At 41.3% G+C, this 23,317-nt stretch overlaps 1 pseudogene; it reads right to left on the minus strand.

Annotated features, from left to right (window-relative positions):
• Positions 1-22,707, minus strand: part of LOC149177987 (soluble starch synthase 3, chloroplastic/amyloplastic pseudogene) — a 66,187-nt pseudogene extending 43,480 nt beyond the window's left edge.
• Positions 22,708-23,317: the final 610 nt, after the last annotated feature.

The raw sequence follows: 23,317 nt of genomic DNA on the forward strand, positions 1-23,317 counted from the left end.
AGTGAGCTTATTGAGCTCCCTATAATTTGGACACATGTGCCATGATCCATCCTTCTTTTGAACCAATACTACTCGAGTAGAGAAAGAACTTTGACTAAGTTGATTTATACTAGCCTCTAGCATTTCTACAACCATACGTTCAATTTCACTCTTTTGGACATAGGGATATCTATAAGGCATGATGTTTGGAGGAACACTTCCTGGAATCAAATTGATAGCATGATCATGATCACGAATAGGTGGGAGGCCTTTGGGTGTTGGGTTGTGTTATATTCTTCCCATGTAGTTAACAGGGGATTTGAATGGCACCCGTAACCCCACTTTATGGGGTCCAGGGCAGCGCCCCAGAAAAATTTGGTTTTGGACACTGTTAGGTTGGGTGGACCCACCTATGGTTTTGTGCATGATTTTTGCACATGTTTTTTAGACGCGATGGTTTTTGGTCCATGGTATTGGATGATTTGGCATGTATAAATATGTATTATAACATTGAAAGGAACATAATGAAAAATCAAGCTAGTAGTCCTAGTTTTGGGATCCAGTGAGAAAATCTCTGTGTATATGTGTTTTATGTGTTATGCTCTCGTATTTTTTATTTTTCTGTGTTTTAGAATTCGTATGCAGGTAATTTCTGTACGGGGTTAAAACCTACATTTGGTATCAGAGTTGTTTTGGCTTCAAGGGGATGCCTTTGTTGCTGAGGGGTTTCGCTCGGGCCTGTGGTAGACCCTGTTCAGTGGGAGATCTGCGAGATCAATTCTGGTGGTGAAAGAATATGGCAAGCAGTGGAAAGATAGAGATCGAGAAATTTAATGGTCAGAGTTTTGAGTTGTGGAAACTCAAGATGGAGGATCTGTTGGTGGATGAAGACCAGTGCGTCGTGGTAGATCCAGGTACTAAGCCAACAGGAATGATCGATGAAGAATGGAAGAAGTTGGATCAGAAGGCAAAGAGCACAATACAATTGTGTGTCTCATATTCAGTATTACTGAATGTATCAGGGGAAGCTACGGCAAAGGCTTTGTGGGACAAGTTAGGGAATTTGTACCAATCTAAGTCTCTAGTGAATAAACTGTTCCTGCAGAAAAAGTTGTATAACCTGAGGATGAAAGATGGAGACTTGGTGACAAAGCATCTAAATGCATTTAATACTGTGGTAAGTCAGTTAACATCTATTGATATTAGAATTTTAGATGAAGATAAGTGCATCAGTTTGTAGTGTTCTCTACCAGATCCGTGGGATAGTCTAGTTATTGCAATAGGTAGCAATGCAACTGCCTTGCATGTTGATGAAATAGTCTCATCCTTGCTGATGGAGGAGATGAGACGAAAAAATATGGAGAGACAAAATGGTGATGCCTTGTCTATACAAGGGCGGACCCAGAACAGAAAAAAAAAATAAGTCATCGAGTGGGAGATCTAAATCTCCAGGAAAACCTGTAAAGGTGGTGTGCTAGAAATGTGGAAAGGAAGGGCACTACAAAAGGGACTGTAAATCTAAAGCTCCTGACAAAGGAAAGGGATCTGATGAGGCTCCTTTGGCAGAGGCAAAAACCACCTCAGATGAAGGTGGGGATGTGTACTTGGATTCTTCAAGTACACATGTAGATCATGAGGCATGGTTGATTAACTTAGGTGCATCCTTTCACTTCACTCCCCATAGAGAGTGGTTTTTCAAGTATGAGAAATATGATGGTGGTGATGTCTTCTTGGGGGATGACAGGAAGGCTAGAATTGTTGATCGCGGAAAAGTAAAGTTGAAGTTGCAAGGTGGAAAGGTTAGAATGCTTCCAGGTGTTCTACATGTTCCTACATTAGCCAGAAAATTGATTTCTGTTAGCAAGCTGGATGATACAGGTGTAAAAATAGTGTTCAACAAGGATACCTGCAAGATGGTTTGAGGAGCACTATTATTGATGCAGGGAGTTCAGATTGGAACTCTGTACAAGCTGCAAGGTAGCACAGTTATTGAAGGGTGCAATAGTTCTATGGTTCCTGAAAGTGGAGCAGAAAATCTAGTGGTCTCTAGAGAGAAGACCATGCTGTGGCATCAAAAGCTTGGACATATTGGAGAAAAGGACCTTCGGATACTTCATGGTAAAAGTATGGTAGAAGGTATGAGTAATAGCTCTCTGGATTTTGATTTCTGTGAAAATTGTGTATATGGGAAGCAGAATCGGGTGAGTTTCCCTTCTGGTAGTAAGAGGGAGAAATAGATATTAGAACTTGTGCACAGTGATGTGTTTGGACCTATGAAGGTTCCATCACTGGGTAAGTCTGTGTACTATGTATCATTTATGGATTACTTCTCAAGGAATACATGGATATATTTCCTTAAGAAGAAATCTGAAGTCTTTGATAGGTTTAAAGGATTTAAGGCTTTGGTGGAAAACCAGACAGAGAAGAAGATAAAGGTGCTAAGGACAGATAACAGTGGAGAGTTTTGCAGTAAGGAATTTGAAGAATTATGTAAGAAGTGTGGTATAGCATGGCAGAAGACTACTCCATATACACCTCAGGAAAATAGAGTTATAGAAAGAATGAATAAGACATTTATGGAAAGGGCAAGAAGCATGCTCAGTGGTGTCGGGTTAGGATAGGAATTCTGGGCAGAGGCGGTGGATACTGCATGTTACCTAGTCAATAGGTCACCTTCATCAGCGTTGGAGGATAGGACTCCACAAGAGGTATGGACTGGTAAGAACCCTCTCTTTCACATCTAAGGGTATTTGGATGTGATGCATATGTACATGTTCCAAAGGAGAAATGAACCAAGTTGGATAGTAAATCTGAAAATTTCATCTTTATTGGGTATAAGGATGGTTTAAAGGGTTATAAGCGTTGGAACCCAGTCACACGAAAGGTTGTGTACAACCGAGATGTGGTGTTCAGAGAAGTGAAAGATGTTATTGAACATGAATTCTGACAAAAGGAACCTGAGAAGATAGAGTTTGAGCTAAATGAGGAAGAATCAGACTCTACAGCAAAGGAGGAATCAGAAGATGAAGAGCCACAAACTCCGGCTGTGAGCAGATCAGTTCGAGAAAGAAGGCAGCCTAAAAGGTATAGTCCATCTGCTTTCTGTTCAAATTTTTCTTTATCTATTACTAACGATGATCCCAGAACTGTGAAGAAAGCAGTGGACTCAGAGGATGGAAAACTATGGAAAGAGGCCAGGGTTGATGAAATGGCATCTTTGCACAAAAATGAGGCTTTGGATCTGGTGGAGTTGCCGGCTAGAAGGAAACCCATTGGCAACAAATGAGTGTTCAAAAAGAAGACAAATGTAGAAGGAAAAGTGGAGAAATACAAAGGTCAGTTGGTAGCAAAAGGTTATTCCCAGGTGCCGGGAATTGATTTTGGTGATATTTTTTCTCCTGTTGCCAAGGTAACTTCTATTATATTACTTTTATCTGTTGTTGCTGCTTTTGATTTTGAGGTAGAATAGATGGATGTGAAGTTAGCATTTCTTCATGGGGATCTAGAAGAGGAGATCTCCATGAAACAACCTGAAGGCTTTGTAGTGAAGGGAAAGAAAGAACTGGTATGCAAGTTAAAGAAGTCTTTGTATGGGTTAAAACAGTCACCAAGGATGTGGTATCAGAAATTTGATACATTTATATGGGGACTTGGCTTCACCAGAAGCAAAGTTGATCATTGTGTGTATTTTAAATTAATTGGTGACCATGTTGTTTATCTGGTCTCGTATGTGGATGATATGTCGCTGGTTGGAAATGACAAAGAAATTATCTAGGATTTGAAGATCCAATTGTCCTCCAAATTCGACATGAAGATCTTGGTGCTGCAAACTATATTTTGGGCATGGAAATTAAAAGAGCTCGGGAAAAGAGGAAGCTATAGTTAAACCAGAGGAAGTATGTCGAGACAATATTGCAGAGGATTAATATGTAGGATAGTATTACGGTGAAGGTTCCTATTTATGTAGGTGTAAAGTTATTTGTTGAACAGTGTCCCAAGACACAAGAAGAGGAAGAGGATATGTCTCGTGTTCCATATGCAAGTGCAGTCGGTAGCCTGGTGTATGCAATGGTCTGTACTAGACTAGACATTGCACATGCAGTGGGATTATTGAGCAGGTTTATGTCAAAACCAGGAAAAGAGCATTGGACAGCAGTGAAGTGGGTTTTCAGGAATTTGCGTGGCACTAGTGATTATGGTTTGTGCTACCAAGGAAGACCAGGAATGGATAGAGTATTGGATATTCATGGCTTTTTTGATGCAGACTAGGCTGGAGATCTGGATCAGAGAAGATCTACAAGTGGGTATGTATTTAACCTATTTGAAGGTGCAGTCAATTGGATGAGTAAGAAACAATCTGTAGTGGCACTATCAACTACAGAGGCAGAATACATGACAGCCACTCATGCAAGCAAGGAAGGAGTTTGGTTGCAGAGATTATGTTCAAGTATGGGGTTAGTACAGGAAGCTATAATTATAGACTGTGACAACCAAAGTGCAATTTTCTTGGCAAAGAACCCTACATATCATTCAAAGAAAAAGCACATTGATTTTCAATATCACTTTGTGAGGGATATGATAGAAGACAAAAAGGTGTTGTTGGTAAAGGTGGACACTTTGAAGAATACTGCAGATGCATTGACAAAATCTGTGAGCTCTGATAAGTTCTCCAGGTGTAGAGAAACAATGGGCATTTCAGGGCTGGGAAAATGACTACACTCTACTGTGGCCCCTATGGAAAGAAAACAACAAGTGGGAGAATTTTTGGTTGTGTTATATTCTTTCCACGTAGTTAACAGGGGGTTTGAAGGGCACCCGTAACTCCACTTTATGGGGTTCGGGGTAGCGCCCCAGAAAATTTTGGTTTTGGACCCTATGTTACATTGGGTGGACCCACCTATGATTTTGTGCATGATTTTTGCACATGTTTTTTGGATGCGATGGTTTTTGGTCCATAGTATTGGATGCGATGGTTTTAGGTCCATGGTATTGGACGTGATGGTTTTCAGTCCATGGTATTGGATGCTTCGACATGTATAAATATGTATTGTAACATTGAAAGGAATGTAATGAAAAATCAAGCTGGTAGTCCCGGTTTTGGGATCCAGGGGAAAATCTCTATGTATATGTGTTTTATGTGTTATGCTCTCGCTATTGTTTATTTTATGTGTTTTAGAATTCGTATGCAGCTAATTTTTGTACAGGGTTAAAACCTACATTTGGTATTAGAGCTGTTTTGGCTTCAAGGGGACGCCTTTGTTGTTGAGGGGTTTTACCCGAGCCTGTAGTAGACCCTGTTCAGTGGGAGATCTACGAGATTGATTCTGGTGGTAAAAGATGATGGTGAGCAGTGGAAAGATAGAGATTGAGAAATTTAATGGTCAGGGTTTTGAGTTGTGGAAACTCAAGATGGAGGATTTGTTGGTGGATAAAGATCAGTGGATCATGGTAGATCTGGGTACTAAACCAACGAGAGTGTCCGATGAAGAATGGAAGAAGTTGGATCGGAAGGCAAAGAGCACATAATGATTGTGTGTCTCAGATTCAGTATTGCTGAATGTATCAAGGGAAGCTATGGCAAAGGCTTTGTGGGACAAGTTAAGGACTTTGTACCAATCTAAGGCTCTGGTGAATAAACTGTTTCTGCAAAAAAAGTTGTAAACCTGAGGTTGAAAGATGGAGACTCGGTGACAAAGCATCTAAATGCATTTAATACTATGGTAAGTCAGTTAGCATCTGTTGATATTAAAATTTCAGATGAAGATAAGTGCATCATTTTGTTGTGTTCTCTACCAGATTCGTGGGATATTCTGGTTATTGCAATAGGTAGCAATGCAACTACCTTGCATTTTGATGAAATAGTCTCATCCTTGCTTACAAAGGAGATGAGACAAAAAAATATGGAGAGCCAAAATGGTGATGCCTTGTTTGTACGAGGACGGTCCCAGAACAGAAACAAAAATAAGTCATCGAGTGGGAGATCTAAATCTAAAGGGAGATCTAAATCTCCAGGAAAACCTGTAAAGGTGGTGTGATGGAAATGCGGAAAGGAAGGCCACTTTAAAAGGGACTGTAAATCTAAAGCTCCTAACAAAGGAAAGGGATCTGATGAGGCTCCTTCTGTAGAGGCGAAAACCACCTCAGATGGAGGTGGGGATGTGTACTTGGATTCTTCAAGTACACATGTAGATCACGAGGCATGGTTGATTGACTCAGGTGCATCCTTTTAGTTCACTCCCCATAGAGAGTGGTTCTGTGAGTATGAGAAATATGATGGTGGTGATGTCTTCTTCGGGGATGACAGAAAGGCTAGAATCATTGGCCGCGGAAAAGCAAAGTTGAAATTGCAAGGTGGAAGGGTTAGAATGCTTCCTGGTGTTCTACATATGCTTGCATTAGCCAGAAATCTGATTTCTGTTAGCAAGTTGGATGATGCAAGTGTAAAAATAGTGTTCAAGAAGGATACCTGCAAGATGGTTCTGGGAGCACTGGTATTGATGCGGGGAGTTTGGATTGGAACTCTGTACAAGCTGCAAGGTAGCACTGTTATTGATGGGTGCAATAGTTCTATGGTTCCTGAAAGTGGAGCAGAAAATCTAGTGGTCTCTGGAGAGAAGACCATGTTGTGGCATGAAAGGCTTCGTCATATTGGAGAGAAGGGCCTTTGAATACTTTATTGTAAAGGTATGGTATAAGGTATGAGTAATATCTCTTTGGATTTTGATTTCTATGAAAATTGTGTCTATGGGAAGCAGAATCGAGTGAGTTTCCCCTCGGTGGTAAGAGGGTGAAATAGATATTATGGTTTGTGCATAGTGATGTGTTTGGACCTGTGAAGGTTCCATGACTGGGTAAGTCTGTGTAATATGTATCATTTATAGACGACTTCTCAAGGAATATGTTAGTCTCCTATACCAATAGGATTTCATTTTTCATGATTGGCAGTGGAAGTGCCAAAAATGTTCATCTTTGGTGATACAAAGGTTCCATTTTTTGTGAAAGAAACAGGCAGTTAAAAAATGTAAAGAGGGTATGCCTTAAAAGAATAACCAAAAGGCAAGAAAATGAATTGGTCAGAAAAAACAAATGAAATGAACCCCAAAGACAGACCAGGAAAGTGGCCAACAAAAATGCCACTGCTATCTTGATGGGTGACCCAACAGTTCAAGCTGGGCCATGCCATGTTTTAAATTGCCTCTTCTAGACTAGAGAATGAATACCTATTCAAATAGCTCAAGCTTGACAGATGATTAGCTGGATAGAGAAAGGTAGGAGCCCAATTGCTTAATCTGGGTCCTTGGAAGATATAAGGGTAGATTTAGATAGGAGGGTAGCAAAAGAAAAGAGGATTATCAGGGTTTGCAAGGCTAAGTGCACCCATCAAAAAGAAGAAAGAATGTTAGGTCTATTAGGCAGGGTAGGCAGTTGGAGGTTGCAGAAGCAAGATCTAAACACATGATATATGGAAGATCATATCTGATCTCACCAATAAGAGAAAGGCAAGAACAATGATCTATATGGCAGAACTATCAAGGCATGTCTAACTTCCCTCACTCCCCTTCAAAGGATTTCTTACTAACACCCCCTTGAGGACTTTAGGATCTGCCTAAATAGTCCTCCCTGCACTCCTCCCTTGTGAAAGCCACATTTCTTGTGTAAAGTCATCACTTCACACTTCATCCATCTCTGGTTTCCCACTTCACCCCACATATCCATATTAACTTCTAAACTTATTATATAGCTCCCTAAGAACATCCCCACCCCTATTTCTTACAAAAACTATAGAAAATTCCCAAAAATATATTAAATATCCCACCCTTTTAGCATTATAGCTAAATAACATGTCATGGGAGACATTAGTCCATATGGGACTATGGTCAACCCTTCCGAGTCTTTACCCAAGAATTAATCTAACCCCTGGTTAAATTAATAACCTAAACCCGAACCACCATTCACCTGAAAACCCTTGCAAAATAATTTCCCCCTCAAAGTTAAAACCCAATGTCTTTTGGTAAAAATGGTTAAAAAACTTGTATTATGCATTATGGCGCCGTTGCATGCATCGATTTGAAACCAAAAAACCCACCCGACCAAGGTTCGGGCCCGCGCCATTAAAATATTAATTTAATATTGGGTGGGTCCCGCCTCCAAACTTGCGCGCCACACGGCAGGCCCCGCCAACCATTGATCTCCCACCACGCTTGATCCAACGGTGGGTGGGTGATATGGGCCCCAGATGTGCCGACCTTTAACATTCAGGGGATGGGCGGTTTTGCCGCCGTACCCCCGCCACGTGTCGGCAGCCCGGGGTGTTCGGAGCGCTCCCCCCCCGAAACCACCTTTCCCCAAAGGCGGTGCAGGGAAACTAGAAACTGCTTCCCACAAACCAGCCACGCCCATCACGACAGCACCTCGTCAGCATGACATCATGCCCGGGCCCCCGCCACTATCCCACGTCGCCCGCCACCCTGTCCAGCCACTCCCGCATTCCGCCACCGTGTCCCGCCAAGCTATCATCCCAGTCAACGCCCACGTCACCCATCCGTACCTAGGGTCCGCTGATGATGTCATGATGACGTCATCATGGGAAAGCGCCAAAAGCGCATATGCAGTAAACTTATTGTTAAAAAGGCCGAAAGTGACCGTTTTATGTCATTTTCGCGACACAAATGTAGCTGCGTCGTTTCGCTGGTCACCTCCAACTACCTCCAGATTGCAAAATTCACTACTGCGGACGCTGCCACCCACCAATTCAACGGCATTCTTCGTCTTCTCATCAATTCGACGACCCTCGACATTGGCTAAACCAGGTATTTGCAAAAACCAACCCGTTTGCCCGTGTTCTCCCATTCTCTGCAAATTTTCCACTGAATTGCCTAAAGAACTCCTAAATTAATGGTGTTGTCCTGTTAATGTTAGCCTAAAATAATCTAAAGCACCCCCTGTTCAAAATAGCCAGGCACCATACATAATTTCACAGTTGCACAGTCATTTTCAGGCTTAGATTTGACTTACTCTCCCACCTGCCCGACATTGTTCCCTTTTGCTGAGTGTTTGATTTAAAGACCTCATTATACCAAGTTGTAATCCTCCTCTCCTCTGCAATTGCCCTCCCTATCTATAAATCCTGAGAATTCACCAGAAGAAACCAAAGTTCAGTCAAATTATTCAAGTTGCTCCTTTCAAAAGGCAACTTTGGCCCCAGCTGCACTCATTCTGCCACCTCACTTCTAAGCCCCATAAGCTATCATATTCAGATTGTTATACTAAGAAGCTTCACTCTATAGTCAACACCTGAAAGTTCTACAATGGCTACACCATCAGCTCTCAGTGTCACTCCTATGAATCCACCAAACAAGGAGCTTGAAGTTATGCCTCTTGCTGACAGAGATTACCTTATCCAAGATCTTATGGGTGACAGGAACCATTTACAGACCTTCTGCCAATTGAGAGACAACTACTTGAGCAACAATGACACATATGGGATATGGGAGTTCAATCTGCCTTACTATTTCCTCCCATCTATTAATATTTTTCCAGAAATCATCCGCTTATGTGCTGAGAATTATGATCCAACTCAGAGAACTGTCAAGTCTCCATCTGGGAGCATACTTTTCCACATCAATCCTGACTCTATCAACCAAATGCTCAATTTCAAGCAGACTCAGCTGCTGTTTCCCTTTTCCATGAACTATCTGCTAGATGCAGGCGCCAAACTTTCCACTGCTGACATTGAAAAGATCACTAAGACATTCATGAGGGCAGACCGCCAGCCTACAGGGCCACCTCCTTTCTTATATGTCCATTTCACTGGTGTAGGCAAGCTCCTAGTTGATATGATCTCTTATGTGCTTGGCTTCAAAACCAGTGAGCACATTGATGAGACGGTGCTCGTATTATTAGCTGCATATAGCCCAGGCCAGCCTCCTGCTTACAAATATAACTTTGCCAAGTTTATAGCCAATAAAATACATGACCAGCTCTTGAAAGTGGATAGGGAGGGTGTGTTCAATTATTCATCATATATCTACCACTTATTCATGTATTACCAGTCTGAAGTCTTTCAATGCCCCATCAAGAAACTGGATTCTAGGGGAGAGAAGAGGTCTGTTATCTTCTGGTAATCAGTTTTCCACCAAGTCCAAGATTCACCATATTCTTACTGTGAGTTTGTTGACCAATTTGTTTACCCAGTCTCTTGCCTCTTGATGAGATCCCCTCCTCCCAGACTATCATTTGAGATCCAGAAAACTTTGCAGCTGTCTAAGAATTATAAAATAGGTGATTGGTACCTATATCAAAACCATATAGTCATCAGAATTTATGGCTGTGAGCTCTGTCCATATAGGCTCCCAAGGTATGTACCGATGAGATTGTTCACCTTGGAATACTATAGGCAACTCATTAGTTCTGACCTCACCCACTTTCATAGTGCCAAGAAGAAAGCCCACCTCAAATTCAAAGACCATATGGGCCCCTTTATCATGAATAAGAAAGAAGGTTGGCAAGAGGCTGATCAAATTCTCAGAGATGAATATAAACTAAAGAGAAGCTTCTGGTGGGTCCCTTATGACCCCGAAGGCTTCGTCAGTGCTAGAAGAGTCAAATACAGGCAGCTAGGGTATGGTCACTGTAAATATTCACAAATCGAGCAGTATGCCAACAAAGATGAATGGTTGCAAGGCACATTAGTTGAGGAACTAACTCAAGAAGAAATAATGGAAAAAAATGTCAAGGATTTAGAAAAAACTCTTGACTTAGATTCTGTGCAGCAAGTAACTTTCAAACAGCCACATAAAATTGAGGAAGGCACATCCACTGCTGCAACAGCACTAGCCACCCAAGGGCCATCTACATCAGCAACAGCTACAGAAAAGGGCAAGGGGATAATGGGTGCAGAAAAAGAGATAGTCACATAAAATCCTGCCTCCTCAATTGGGCAGCAGCAACAGCAGACTCCTCCACCACAAACAGAGGCACCAACAGTGCCTGCCTTACAGACCCCTGCCCATGAGGAAAGAGGCAAGAAACGAGACCGAGAGGAGTCTACACCTGCTAGTGGGTCCACTCAGGAACCCGAAGCCAAAAGGCAAAGGGTTGATTCTCCAACCATAGAAGAAGTCAGTGAAGAGATCCTTGAAAGCCCAAGGAAAGAAAAAGAAGATAGCCAGCAGACAGCCACAAGCTATTTTCAATAAGAGCAGGAAAGAAAACATGGCATGGAGGTATCCTCCTCCACACAGCAAAGCAAGAATCCATCCAGTACCAAGGCCACTTTCAAAGAAATTAAGGCACAAAATGAGCTGCTAAGAGTGCAGCTATACGACCAATTTCTCAAGGCAACGCCGGCCAAGCAAGAAAGGCTGATGGCAGCATATGATATCAAAGAGGAAAAGATAGTCCTCAGCCATTTCAAACCCAAAATACCGCAGCCTCACTTAGCTGCAGATTTTGTTAGAACAAAGCTAGAGGTCATGGCAAAAGACATTCACCCCATGGATCAGATAGAGCTGCATAAGAAAACAGGGGAAATGGTCTATGCCACATTGGTAGACAGGGCCACAATGGCCCATGAATTAAAAGAATCTCTGAAGAACACCAACACTCAGCTAGACTTAGAGAGAATGTCCTCCACAGCCAAGGATAACAGAATCAAGACATTGGAGGACATTATTGTGGACTTAGGACATGATCCTAAAGACCCTAAGGGTGTGAGGGCCCTTATGAAGAAAAAAGATGATGACATTGTTGCATTAAAGACGAGGCTGAAATTGCTTCCTACCGAGCACCCTCAAACAGGAGAATTGCAGAAAGAAAAGGAAGCTGAGGATCAATTGGATCTATTAATGAAGCTTAACCAAAGAGTGGTTGATCTGGAAGGGGAGCTAGAAAAAGCACTCCAAGACAAACAGGGAGAATCAACCTCCCAACCTCCTCAAACTGCCCCAACTACTGCAGCAACTACAAAGGCAGCAACGACCCCTGCAACGACTACAACAACAACAGATGCGGCAGCAACAACAACAATAGCTCCTGAGGCTAACATAAGCCTGGATGATTTGACCAAAGCTGTCAAAGAACTGGAACTGCAGGCTACAGAAATCAAACAAGCCAAAGAGAAATTGGCAGAGCTGGAAACTAAGTATGATAAATCCAAAATTACAGTAGCGGAGCGGACCAGAGAGATTAAGGCCCTAAAGGAAAAAATAAAGGCCTTAGAGAAGGAACTAAAATTAGAAAATACTCTAGCAGAAATAAAAAAGATTTTGTGGGCCCGGATTGACCACTCCATTACCAAACAGTGGAAGTCAATCAAAACAGTGCATGAGCAGATGGAATTAATAGGCCAAGCACAATTTGAAAGCCAGAAGGCCAGCGCAACACTAGGGAATAAGCCTGAGCAAGCCAACAGGATGATACATTTCCTCAATAATCACACCAAGGAGGAGTTGGCAGCCCTGAACATCAGCAACAGAACAGATGCTATTCTAACAGTTAAAAAAGTGCTGACCCTCAGAAATTTTGTGCAGACTGTGGAAAGGAAATGTTAGGAAATGCAGGCTGAGGTAGATGACTACAAACTTAGAATGGGAGCATTGCAAAATAAAGGATTGCCCAGCCTATTGACCGACACAGGAAGACTGCTCACCCATGAGCAATATGCCACTAGGATGACAAATTTTATTGAAAATCAGATCACAGCATCCACCAGTACTTCTGAGGAAACATGACCTCCATCAGGGCAGAGCCTATATGACAAGCTTGAAAATTTATTCTACATTGAGCATGAGATTAATCACTTGTTTGAGGTCCCACCAAATTTTTATAGGTATACAGAGGCAGATGAAACTTTGATAAAAATACGAAGACACCAACTGCCCAAGGAAGATTGGTGGCAGGCAATGCTGCAAATTTTGCCTTAATAATCTCGGTTTGGTCTATCCTAATCAGCTTCAGGTCAACCAAAGTCAAAAAGTAGCATCAGGACAGCAAGCAAGGCGGATAAAAGAAGTGACTCAGCATGATACTACGACAGCAAGCCAAGACAAAGGAAACGCGCAAATTTTTGGCAACACGGCTCCAACCGACTCAATGGGTCACAAAGTCAAAACTTTCTGACAAGTTTGGACAGCTAATGCACTGAGCACTTATTTCAGCATTTACTCTCTCAGCTGTAATTCTTCAGGAGTTGGCACAATATTTATGAGCCATTAATCCATCAGCTAGATATTTTTGTATCTAAATGTTGTATATATACCTCCCCTTACAGCGTATTTGGGGTTGGTGATTTTCTCTCTGAGACACTATATTGTATATTTTCAGATGATCTAATGCAAAGGCTGGAAAAGTTCACTATCTCTTGACTGTTTGATGTCTCAATGATGCTCTGCATGCTGTTACAGAATTCCTGTGGTGTCTAATGGAACAATAAGTTATCCTGAACTATGTTTTGTCTTCTTTATGTCTACTTAATTCATATACATGTTTCACTAGCCTAGCAATAGAGAAAAAGAATGGCATAGGAAATGTTTGATTACACCCTATGCTCACTCTCTGTTGTTAAATATGTTTTCTTCAGAATTAATCATAAACATGAATTCTTAGTTGCTCATGTTTGTATTCGTTCTATCAACATAAATGTTATTCAGGAATTCTCAAATGCTCCTAAGTAATGTTTCCACTATTCCCATATCAGTTTACTGAAAGATCCTTAGTTGCCTTTCACTCCCTGATTTCATCCCATCATATTACAGATTCAAAAATTGTTCCACAGACACCTGCCTGGCTCTGTAGCATCACTGTTTCTTCAAAACAGACATTTCAAGAAATTAAATATCTTGGACTCCATGCCCAATGGCCTAGATCACCCTGCAAAAACATACCTGTTCTGACTGAAATCATCATCCAGCAAATTCAAAACAAAACCTTGTGCATCATAGCTAGCCTAAAACCTCATCAAAACAAAGTTAAATCAGAAAGAGAGAGCCCTCTCTGGTTACAGGTAGGCTAGTACCTGTGGCCAAAAGATTGGTTAGTGGTTACCTCGGCCATATTCCCTTGGGAGTCAAAGGGAACAACCTGAGTGTTAACATAATTGGCGACTCCACTGGGGAGAGAACGAATTTTTCAACTGCTGTCTGCTCTAGATAGCTGTTCCAAAATTTGAGCAGTTCCTTGATAATTCTGAAAATATTCTCGAAAATACCAAAAACAAATTTGGAAGCTGGCTCCTAAAAAGAGAACTAGGCATACCAGGTCAAATGCTGACCCAAATCCTCCACCTGTTTTTGATAATCCTAATTTGATTCCCAAGATTCTTAGGAGCCAAAGGGAACCAGAAGAATTGGCTGATTCCAGCCCAGAGGCAGTTCAGCAAAGTTATATCCCAACCCCTGCTAAGCCATCAGTTCATCCTCACATAACCCCGTCTTCCCCCTCTTCCTCATCCACTTCTCAAAACATATTATTCACACCTCCATCCAATACACAAACTGCTATTGTTGTCCCTGTTGTTCCACTTGTTCCCCTTCTACCTGTTGTCACATTGATCCTTGTAAATATGGCAAATTGTTATGCTTCCCTACAGTTACCTGGCAATCCTGGGGCTATGCCTCAGGACAACCAAAGTAAGATCACTTATTTTGATGGAACCAACACATATACTGCCTTACAGCATACCAAGAAAATGCAAGATTACTTTGAAAACTATGAAATAGACGATGACGATGTGAGAATGAAATTTTTTGTTCAAAGTTTAACAGGTGAAGTAAGAACTTGGTTCAGAGCACTTGCTGCAAATTCCATAGCTAATTCAGGTGCTCTTTATCAATCCTTCCTGAACAGATGGGAAAAGAAAAAAGACCCACTACATATTCTATCTGAGTATGACACCATAAGGAGAGGCCCACAAGAAACTGTCTTAGATTATTGTACCAGATTCAACAATGTTTATGATGCCATTCCTCAAAATCTTAGGCCTCCACCTAATTTAGCCTTAATCAAATTCCCGGATGGGTTTGATGCTGATATGGCATATCAACTAAGGAAAAGAGCCCATGCGACCTTGGCAGACATGCAAAACATAGCTGTCAGTGTAGAGGCAAATTTGATTGCCAAAAGAAATCGGGCAAGAGCTGAAAAAAGAACCACTTTTAAGGAAGAACCCTCAGCATTTGAACAAAAGCTAGATGCAATCATCAAAGGCATGGACAGACTTGGGGATAGGGTAGAAACCATAGAAAGAAAATCATCATGGGAAGGTCAGCCAAGTACTGCTAGAAACCCTAATTTTAGAAAGAACCAAAATCCAAATGTTGGAAGGGCTGATCCTCACCAACATATTAGACCTTTGTTTCAAGAAAATTATGTGGAGGCTTCAACATCTAGCGAACCAACCGAGGATCCTCACATCAACCTAATGGGTCTAGACAGTGAACATCAGGTCTTTTTAACACAAGAAGATCAAGAGGTTTATAATCGCAATCAATTTCAAACTAAGTCAGGAGAATCATTTGATTTTAGGGAAGGTTATGATGCAGCAGTATATGAGGTACATAAACAGTATAAACTAAGGAGTAGAACTATAGATGTACCTGAACCTCTTAAACCAAAGGACAGTAAGCAGCCAAAAAAGACCAAGGACAAGACTGTTCTTCCAGAATCCGCTGATAACACAAACCCCCATACCACAGAAGTCACTGTGGAGGATATCTCAGAACAACAGCCCTCTGAAAACCATCCAGCCCCACCCCATCCTTCAAAGGAAAATTCAAAAACCATCCCTGAAAATAAATATGGTACCAATTTCACTCAAAATCGTACCAAACATGAAGAAAGGATTACTGAAAACCCAGCTAAAAAGGAAAAACCTGTTGTACTTAATGCCAAGACTCAAATGGAAAAGCCCTTTAACTTGGAAACAGAAATAAGTAAGCTAAAGATATCTGTCCCTCTCTTCGAATTGGCTAAACACGAAGTGTATAGACAACAAATCAACAGGTCACTACAAGTATCAGACAATAAAGATGCTGTGAATGTTCTAGATGATCAACCTGAGTTATTGTTTGGTCCTGAGGTCAACGGAAAAATAGCAAATGGAGGGGTTCCACCCTTCTATGTCAGTTTAAACATCCATGACAAGGTTTTACACAATGCAATGTTTGATTCCAGGGCCTCACACAACTTAATGCCCAAATCTGTAATGGAAAAACTAGACTTAGATATCACAAGACCTTACAAAGATCTATTCTCATTTGATTCAAGCCAAGTCAGGTGCCTAGGCTTGATTAAAGATCTGTGTGTCTCCCTGGTCCAATACCCAACCAAAACAATTTTGATGGATGTGGTGGTAGCTGACATACCTCCTAAGTATGGTATGCTCTTGTCCAGATCTTGGGGGGCCAAACTCCAAGGATCTTTGCAATTAGACATGTCCTACGCTACTATTTCAGTCTTTGGACAGCCAAAGAGATTATACCGTGAAACATTAATGAAATATGTGGTGAGCAGTCAAGAGAAGCCCCAAAACTTCCCAATCTATTCAATACACTCTGACATGGATTCATTTATTCTCTACAATGCTGACATGTGCAGCAAGGCTTATTCTGAATTATTAATGGCAGCACAGGCAGAGGAATTGAATGAACAATTTGCCTCCCAAGAACAAAAGACTTTTGGTATAATTGATATAACAAAGGAGGATGATGTATCAAGTGACTTGCAAGAAACCAATCTGCCCATGATCCAACTCTCTAAGAGTCTCAATACAAATCTTGACCATGAAACCCTATGGTATCTAGAATTTGATGGTTCTGTAAACAAACTAGGAGCTGGAGCAGGAGTCTGGATTCACAATATGCAGAATGACTAAGCTGAAGGTCATGCATACAGATTAAATTTCCGATGCACAAATAATATGGCTGAGTATGAAGCCATTCTGTTAGGTCTCAAACTCATAAAAAATTTAGGTGCAACCAAAATATCAGTCTTAGGAGATTCAGATCTGATCATACAACAGATGAAAGGAAACTTTGTCACAAATGATCTAAGGATAAGAGCTCACAAAGGGGCAGCTATCCAAGTACTTGATACCTCCTCACAATCTCAGTTAACTAAAATTTCTAGAGAGCTTAATTTACATGCTCATAGCTTGGCAACCTTTGCCAGTACTTGCAAGCTACCTTTCAAACCCAATCACACTTTCGCTGCTGAAATCAAACATAGACCTATCGTCCTGGACAACATCAAGAATTGGCAAGTATTTCAGAATGACACACAAATAAACAACTTCCTCACTCTAAAAGAAGAATTTTCCAGCATCAACATTGATACTAGCACTATGGATGACCAACCACAGGCTTACACAGCCAAGCAAAATATATCAGCTGAAACAACAAATCTGGTTTTGAACCCTACCACCTTTAACAATGAAAATATACAAGAGTTGAGGCAAATAGATGTAGATGAAATAGCTGAGACAGAAGCCGAGGTAATTGAGTTAAAAGATAATTTTCTGCCCACAGGTCTAACCCCTTTGGAGGATCTGTTTGATTCAAATGATATCTCAAGAAAACCAAAAATGCAACTACTAAATGCTGAAATTGAAGATTGTAACATTGGAACCACAGAAAAACCCAAAATGATAAAATTGTCTAAGGCATTACCGGCTGATCAAAAGTTAAAATACATTGAATTGTTCAGGGAATTTCAAGATATTTTTGCCTGGAGTTATGAGGACCTAAAGTCCTACGACACTTCAGTCATTCAGCACACCATACCTTTAAAAGAAAACCAAAAGCCTTTTAAACAAAAGCTCAGAAGAGTGAAACCTGTACTCCTTCCCCTCATTGAAAAAGAAGTGAAACGTATGTATGAAGCTGGAATCATCGCTCCAATCAGGTTTTCTGAGTGGATTTCAAATTTGGTCCCCACTAGGAAGAAGACGGGAGAGATTAGATTGTGTGTTGACCTAAGGAATTTGAACAAAGTCTCTCTCAAAGACCATTACCCCCTACCAAAAATGGATCATATCTTGCAAAGGGTAGTGGGAGCCTCTAGGATCTCATTATTAGATGGATTCTCTGGATTCAATCAGATCTTGGTTCACCCTGATGATCAAGACAAAACTGCATTTACAACACCTTGGGGAACTTTTAAATATGTCAAAATGCCTTTTGGACTTAAAAATGCAGGGGCCACATTTCAAAGAGCAATGGATATAGCCTTTTCCAAAGAAATCCATGATTTTCTGGTGATCTACTTGGATGATCTTACTGCCTTTTCAAAATCAGACCAAGAACACTTAGAGCATTTGAGGCAGGTTTTCTTAATTTGTAGAAAATACACATATCTTTGAATCCAAAGAAATCACTGTTCAGCCTGGAGGAAGGTAAACTCTTAGGGCATATAATCTCAAAAGATGGTATTAGGATTGACTCGGACATAATTCAAGCTATCCTTCAGGTCCCTCATCCAAGAAATATCAAAGAATTGCAAGGTTTTTTAGGTAAGATTAATTTCTTGAGAAGATTCATTCCTAATTTGGCCGAGCTAATAAGACTGTTGAATAATATGTTGAAAAAGGATTCCAAGGTCAAATGGACCATGGAAGCCAAGCAAGCCTTTGAGGACATCAAAAGAGCATTGACAAACACACCAGTCCTAACAAGTCCTAGGTTTGATAAAGACTTCATCATTTTTTCCTTTTCATCTGAGCATACGATTGCTGCAGTCCTATTACAAAAAGATGACCAGGGCTGTGAAAAACCCATTGCATTCTTTAGTAGAGCCCTTAGAGATGCTCCCTTGAAATATCAGATTATGGAAAAGCAAGCCTATGCATTGGTAAAAGCCATCAAAGACTTTAGAATCTATATTCTGTACTCTCATATAATTGCCTATGTCCCTAATGCAGTGGTTAAGGACATCCTGACCCAAGAAGGAATTGAAGGAAAAAGGGGCAAATGGATTGCCAGCATCTTAGAATATGACATTGAAATCAAGCCTACCAAACTTATAAAAGGACAAGTCTAGCCAAGCTGATGGCCGAAACCAATTTCCAAGCCCTTGACATTAATGAACTGGACAACGAATAGGAGATGGCGACTCCACTGATCAACCAAGCCTCTGTGCAATCTCCCTGGTATACTGATATATGTTTTGTATTGTTAAACCTGCAAGCTCCTCCAGGGTTGTCCAGAACTAAGAAAAGGTTCTTAAAAATGAAAGCATCAAAATTTTGTATCATAGATAACGTTTTGTTTTGGAGAAATCATGAGGGAATCTTACTCAAATGTTTAACATATGATGAAACTGACAATGTCCTCAAGGAATTTCATGCAGGTGACTGTGGAGGACACCTATACTGGAAATCTACAGCTGATAAAATCCTGAGGGCGGGGTTTTACTGGCCTTCCCTGTTTACTGATGTGAGAAAATTTGTAGTCTCCTGTCACAAATGCCAAATTTTTGAAGGCAAAAGAAAGCTATTGCCTTTACCACTCAAGCCTATCTCAACTGAGAGACCATTCCAGCAATGGGGTTTAGACTTCATTGGTGAAATCCACCCTTCATCCTCTGGTCAACATAGGTGGATTTTGACTGCTACAGACTATTTTACCAAATGGATAGAAGCTATCCCTTGTAGGCAAGCCAATGACTCCATCATTATACAATTTCTAGAAACCAATATCTTGTCCAGGTTTGGCTGTCCAGATAAAATTATCACAGACAATGCTGCTGCTTTCAAGTCCAAAAAAATGATCAACTTCTTCCATAAATATCATATCACCTTGGGACATTCCACAGCTTACTATCCACAGGGTAATGGCCTAGCTGAGTCCTCCAATAAAAGCCTCATCAACATCATCAAGAAAGTTTTGGAGGAAAACAAAAAGAATTGGCATAAAAAGCTGGTAAATGCACTATGGGCAGACAGGCTAACCACCAAGAGATCCATTGGCACAAGCCCATATGAACTAGTTTATGGAATGGAAGCAAGATTTCCTTCATCCTTGGGGGTCCCTGTAATGAAGTTGCTGCAGGAAACACAAGCTGAACCAAATCACATTCAAAGAAGGATCAACCAGACAATTCACCTACAGCAAACAAGAGAGGAAGTCTATCAGAGAACCCAAGTACTGCAGGACAAGCTCAAGAAAATATTTGACAAAAGAACCAAAGCTGAAGACTTCTTCATAGGAAGTAAAGTGTTGAGATGGGATTCCAGGAGAGAGGATAAAGGAAAACATGGCAAGTTTGATTTCTTATGGAAAGGACCCTATGTCATTTATGTTGTACAAGGTAATAACACTTATTTTCTAAAGAGTATGGATGGCTCGAACACTGAGGAAGGCCCTGTCAACGGGAGGATGCTCAAGCATTATTTTGACCCCCTTTGATGAAACACTGCACAGTCATATATTGTACATAAATATTTATATTTTCAGTATTTCCATTTACAGCAGATAAATAAGGGACCAAGTGGATCTGATTTTGAGAAAGATCAGGGTACTACACCATTTTTGATACATATTTTGATCCCATCACTGGAAAACAAGAGAAAGTTCTTAGGAACTACCAAGGTGATGAGGAACACTCAGAGAAACAAGCAAAAACAAGGTTGTAATTTCACAGAAAATCAGCTGCCAGGGTATCTTATACAAGCTTCTAAAGATTCAAATGAGTGATCTTTAAACAAAAGAAGAAAAGAATTCAGGCTGCAGCAAGATTGAAAAGATAAGGCAGTCTGACCTGCTGTTCTTGACTTTTCATCTGGAAAAGTCATCCCCAAGTGGAGCCACTGTTAGTCTCCTATACCAATAGGATTTCATTTTTCATGATTGATAGTGGAAGTGCCAAAAATGTTCATCTTTGGTGATACAAAGGTTCCATTTTTTGTGAAAGAAACAGGCAGTTAAAAAATGTAAAGAGGGTATGCCTTAAAAGAATAATCAAAAGGCAAGAAAATGAATTGGTCAGAAAAAACAAATGAAATGAACCCCAAAGACAGACCAGGAAAGTGGCCAACAAAAATTCCACTGCTATCTTGATGGGTGACCCAACAGTTCAAGCTGGGCCATGTCATGTTTTAAATCGCCTCTTCTAGACTAGAGAATGAATACCTGTTCAAATAGCTCAAGCTTGATAGATGATTAGCTGGATAGAGAAAGGTAGGAGCCCAATTGCTTAATCTGGGTCCTTGGAAGATATAAGGGTAGATTTAGATAGGAGGGTAGCAAAAGAAAAGAGGATTATCAGGGTTTGCAAGGCTAAGTGCACCCATCAAAAAGAAGAAAGAATGTTAGGTCTATTAGGCAGGGTAGGCAGTTGGAGGTTGCAGAAGCAAGATCTAAACACATGATATATGGAAGACCATATCTGATCTCACCAATAAGAGAAAGGCAAGAACAATGATCTATATGGAAGAACTATCAAGGCATGTCTAAACTTCCCTCACTCCCCTTCAAAGGATTTCTTACTAACACCCCCTTGAGGACTTTAGGATCTGCCTAAATAGTCCTCCCTGCACTCCTCCCTTGTGAAAGCCACATTTCTTGTGTAAAGTCATCACTTCACACTTCATCCATCTTTGTTTTCCCACTTCACCCCACATATCCATATTAACTTCTAAACTTATTATATAGCTCCCTAAGAACATCCCCACCCCTATTTCTTACAAAAACTATAGAAAATTTCCAAAAATATATTAAATATCCCACCCTTTTAGCATTATAGCTAAATAACATGTCATGGGAGACATTAGTCCATCTGGGACTATGGTCAACCCTTCCGAGTCTTTACCCAGGAATTAATCTAACCCCTGGTTAAATTAATAACCTAAACCCAAACCACCATTCACCTGAAAACCCTTGCAAAATAATTCCCCCCTCAAAGTTAAAACCCAATGTATTTTGATAAAAATGGTTAAAAAACCTGTATTATGTATTATGGCGTCGTTGCATGCATCGATTTGAAACCAAAAAACCCACTCGACCAAGGTTTGGGCCCACACCATTAAAATATTAATTTAATATTGGGCGGGTCCCGCCTCCAAACTTGCGCACCACATAGCAAGCCCCACCAGCCGTTGATCTCCCGCCATGCTTGATCCAACGGTGGGCGGGTGATATGGGCCCCAGATGTGCCGACCTTTAACGTCCGGGGGATGGGCGGTTTTGCCGCCGTACCCCCGCCACGTGTCGGCAGCCCGGGGTGTTCGGAGCCCTCCCCCCGGAAACCACCTTTCCCCAAAGGCGGTGCGGGGAAACCAGAAACCGCTTCCCGCAAACCAGCCGCGCCCATTACGACAGCACCTCGTCAGCATGACATCATGCCCGGGCCCCCGCCACTATCCCACGTCGCCCGCCACCCTGTCCGGCCACTCCCGCATCCCGCCAAGCAGTCATCCCAGTCAACGCCCACGTCACCCATCTGTACCCGGGGCCTGCTAATGACGTCATCGTGGGAAAGCGCCAAAAGTGCGTATGCGGCAAACTTATTGTTAAAAAGGCCAAAAGTGACCATTTTATGTCATTTTCGCGACACAAACGTAGCTGCGCCGTTTCGCTGGTCACCTCCAACTACCTCCAGATTGAAAAATTCACTACTGCGGATGCTGCCACCCGCCAATTCAACGACATTCTTCATCTTCTCATCAATTCGACGACCCTCGGCATTGGCTAAACCAGGTATTTGCCAAAACCAACCCGTTTGTCCGTGTTCTCCCATTCTTTGCAAATTTTCCACTGAATTGCCTAAAGAACTCCTAAATTAATGGTGTTGTCCTGTTAATGTTAGCCTAAAATAATCTAAAGCACCCCTTGTTCAAAATAGCCAGGCACCATACATAATTTCACAGTTGCACAGTCATTTTCGGGCTTAGATTTGACTTACTCTCCCACCTGCCCGACATTGTTCCCTTTTGCTGAGTGTTTGATTTAAAGACCTCATTATACCAAGTTGTAATCCTTCTCTCCTCTGCAATTGCCCTCCCTGTCTATAAATCCTGAGAATTCACCAAAAGAAACCAAAGTTCAGTCAAATTATTCAAGTTGCTCCTTTCAAAAGGCAACTTTGGCCCCAGCTGCACTCATTCTTCCACCTCACTTCTAAGCCTCATAAGCTATCATATTCAGATTGTTATACTAAGAAACTGCACTCTATAGTCAACACCTGAAAGTTCTACAATGGCTACACCATCAGCTCTCAGTGTCACTCCTATGAATCCACCAAACAAGGAGCTTGAAGCCATGCCTCTTGCTGACAGAGATTACCTTATCCAAGATCTTGTGGGTGACAGGAACCATTTACAGACCTTCTTCCAATTGAGAGACAACTA

This window comes from Pinus tabuliformis, chromosome 4_1 (genome assembly GCF_031772625.1).
Source record: "Pinus tabuliformis cultivar Carrire ecotype Pingquan chromosome 4_1, CPIR1, whole genome shotgun sequence".
NCBI classification, from domain to species: domain Eukaryota; kingdom Viridiplantae; phylum Streptophyta; class Pinopsida; order Pinales; family Pinaceae; genus Pinus; species Pinus tabuliformis.